This window comes from Rhagoletis pomonella, unplaced genomic scaffold, assembly GCF_013731165.1.
Source record: "Rhagoletis pomonella isolate Grant_MI unplaced genomic scaffold, Rhpom_1.0 Rhpom_scaffold_07352, whole genome shotgun sequence".
NCBI classification, from domain to species: domain Eukaryota; kingdom Metazoa; phylum Arthropoda; class Insecta; order Diptera; family Tephritidae; genus Rhagoletis; species Rhagoletis pomonella.
In genome coordinates, this window is record NW_023465878.1 from 4328 (window position 1) to 8186 (window position 3859).

Consider the following 3859-nt stretch of genomic DNA (forward strand, 5'->3'; position numbering starts at 1 on the left):
GGGGGGGGAGTTCTTCTAACTCCCAAAATCTTCTTAATTGAGAATTGAGGTGTTCGTTTGAAATATCTTCAACTTGTGTTGTGAATACCGATATTTTTTCTTTTATTTGGCCGCTCAATATCCATCCAAAGATGGTATTTTGGGCTAACAGGGTATTTGAAATTTTCTCAATGCCTTCTAGCATTATTTGGGGGATTAGGTCGCTGCCTAATAGGATATCAACTTGCGCGGGGGTGTGGCAGTTGGGATCCGCTAATTTTAGGTGGGCAAATTTTTGGCGATCTTTGCCATTTACTTTATAGCTTGGAAGCATATTTGTAAGTTGCGGCAGAACTATGGCGTGTGCCTCTATTCTTACATCCGCATTGGGGGAAATCAGGGTTAATGAGCATATTTTATTAGAGTTTTGTATTACTCTTCCACCCATTCCCGAAATTTCAAAGTTTGAGTTTGTGGTTGGGAGTTTTAGCCGGTTTTGTACCTTTGATGAGATAAACGATCTTTGTGAGCCTTGATCGATTAGAGCTCTAAGCTTGAATAATTCTCCTCGATGTTCAATCGAGACAATCGCGGTTGGCAGTAAAATTTTGCTTTCATTTTCGGAATGAAGCGCTTGTATATTTGCTGTTTTTGAACAGCATGGTTTCTCGGTTTCGTTTTCGAGATTTTCGGGGTGTTCGGGTCTAGCTGTTGCAACTAGCCCTGTGGCTCTTTGTGAGTTGGAGCTGTTTTGGGGGGTAAAATTATTAATGTGGAGCATCGAGTGATGCCTCTTTTGGCAGTATACACAATTGAATTTACTTTCACAGTCTTTTTGGATGTGAGAATGTGAGAAGCAATTTGTGCAAAGTCTATTATTTCTAACGACATTATATCGTTCGGTTGTTGTAAGTTTTTTAAACTTCTCGCAAGATCTTAATGAGTGACCTCCTTTACAAAATTCGCATGACATACGTTTGTTCTGTTCTGAGATGAACGATTGAGTTCTGTTGAAGCTTCGATTATGTAAATTATTGTTACTGGCTTGGGGTCTATTGTAGCTTCTATTGAGGTCGAGCTGTGTATTTTTCGGCTTTGATATTTTTTTATCTACCCTTTCTGCGATTTCGAATTGGGTAGTGAGGAAGTCTTTCATTTGTTGCCACGTTGGGCATTTTTTTCGGGATGAGAGCGATTGCTCCCATAAGAGTAACGATTTTTCTGGTAAAGTTGCAGCGCATACGTTTACCAGAATAGGGTCCCAACTATCCGTGGGAATTTTCTGTGTCGCGAGAACCGACAAACAGTTTGATACAGTGGACTGTAATTTCATGAATTCTTCGCTTGTTTCCTTTTGAATTTTTGGCAAGTTCATTAAAATCGTTATTTGATTGTCGACCAATACTCTTTCATTCTCATATCGTGATTTTAATGCTTCCCAAGCCAGATTAAAATTATCGTCACTAAGTGCGAATTGTTTAACTATAGCGCCTGCTTGACCTTTTGTTTTGTATCTGAGGTGATACAGTTTTTTGCGCTTGAGATAACTTTGGATGGTTTATGTATACGGCTGTAAACATGTCCCGGAAGGACGGCCATTGTTCATAACCTCCATGAAATACTTCTGTATCACATGCTGGCACTTTAAGATGTATGCCTGAACTTGCTTCTTGGATTTGTATCTGGGGCAGCTCTACTCTCGGGGGTGGAGTAGGTGCATTTAATGGCTTTATTAATTTTAGTTGATCGGAAATCATAGCCTTTGTTTCTTCGTATTGGTCTAAGCAATTTTCATATTTGGCGTAAGCCGAGGATTTAAAATTTTCAGGTAAATCTGAATCCTCAGTTTCAATTATGGCGTCGTAAGCCGATTGGAGACGTGTCCAAAAATTATCAAGACTTTGGGTTTTTACTTCCAGAACTGATTCTGAATTGTCTTGGATAGGGGCTGCGGAAAACCTAGTGCAGTATCTTATTAGACTGTCACTTTCCGCAATAAATTTTGCGGCCGAAAAATCTTTGGTCTTTTTTTGCTTCGCACCCTGTTTTGAGCGTGTAGCTTCTGCAGGGGTGCTTTGATGCTTATCTTCGTCAACCATTTTCGGTATATCTAGCAATTGAGGTGTTTTCGGTTCTTTGATGGGAGACTTGTTCGTTTGCATTTAAATGTGAACTCGAGAATTTATAAAATTGTTTTTTTTTTCTATGTATCTTAATACCCACGAATGATGGAATAATGTGAGTGCCCGTATAGTCGATCGGATTTTGACTTACTTTTCTTTATAGTGACACAATGTATCCGCAATACTCTCTTTCGAGTTTTATTATTTACGTGCGTATGTATGACTATTTTTTTTCGTAATATAAATTTTAATAATTTCGATGGGTTGGTATTTTTTTTTTCTTTCAATTAAAAATTGCTCATTAAATTATCGCAAATTAAATCTTTAACTTGAGGGATTTTATTTTTCCGCGCTTCTTAATATTTTTCCTTTACGTGCGCCGTATAAGGTATATGCACTACTGGGTTAGTAGGTATGTATGTCAGTATATTAATGTTTGCACGCAATGCTACCATATATTAACATAGGTTAAGCGCGGGTGGTTAACAATAGTTAGTGTGTGTGTAACTATGTTTACTAGCGAAGGACGGGAGAAAGAGATAATTTATAATTTCGTTTTCGTTGCTTTGTATATGATGTATGCCCGTTTGTGTTTTCAAAATTATTTTGGGTTCAAAGAACGGGAGTATGTACATATGTATATTGACCACCAATATTAAGCCTGTATTATATTAGGTGAAGAAATGGCAATTGGGGAATAATGTTATGTCGTATGTATTGTTGTGCTTATGTGCACATACGCTATTCGTTATTTTGCCGCCAATTCTTATTAGTTATTATTTTGCTTTGTAGCTTACTTGTTTATGCAATCCTGCTTGCTGTTTGTTATACAAACAGAAGGGGTATTGCTGGAAATATTTGCAAGTTTCCACTTGAATATGTTTTGCGGTATAATTGTTTGTGTTTTATTACACGAAATTTAAGCACATAAGCGGAGGAATTCTTGTTATTGATATATAGTTTCTAAAGCGAACTGTATTTATTTTGGGTGATTTCTGTATGTACTTACATACAGTATTTATTTATATATGTATAATTATTTATGCGCCTTTTATGTTAAGCTAAGCTGGGGTGTAAGTTTATTAAGTGGACTGTATATATATGTTTATAGGGCAATATCATATGTGTGTACATATGTATTTGGGTATCTACGTATATGAACGTGATTTGAATTTTCACCGCCAGCTGAAAATGAGGTTATGGGAATTAAATTCGAGTTAATTTAACCCCAGTTCGCTTTTTCACCAGATTTTTAGGTTAGTTAAAAAATAAGTGGAACGATACAACTCACTTTGATATATTAAGGGCTTTGGGGTATTATGGGCTGCTCTTGCTGGTGAACTGTATTGTTCTTTGGTGGGCCTGCGCTTGGACTAATATCCTCCTCCCTCGTTGTCTTTGCGTCCTCGCTTAATATTGCTGCTTGGCTGTTGGTTGTCCTCTATTTTTATTATTGAAGATTGTTATTTTTTTTTTTTGTTTTCGCGCCCGAAATTTTGTTTTGTGTAAATTTTGTTTACGCGGCGCGCCCGTGCAATTAAATTTTATATAATTTTTTAAAAGGTTCCTATTTGTTCACTTGTGCGCTTATTTGCTTATATATTTATTATTTGCTTTAGTGTTCTTTTTTTTCACTGTTTTCACTCTTTTATTTTTTTTTGAGTAATTTAAGTTTTTAAAGGTGCCTGTCTGTTTGGCGCAGAAGGACCATCGTTACTCTTACACCAGGGGCAACACTTTTAGGGGGGCACACTCAC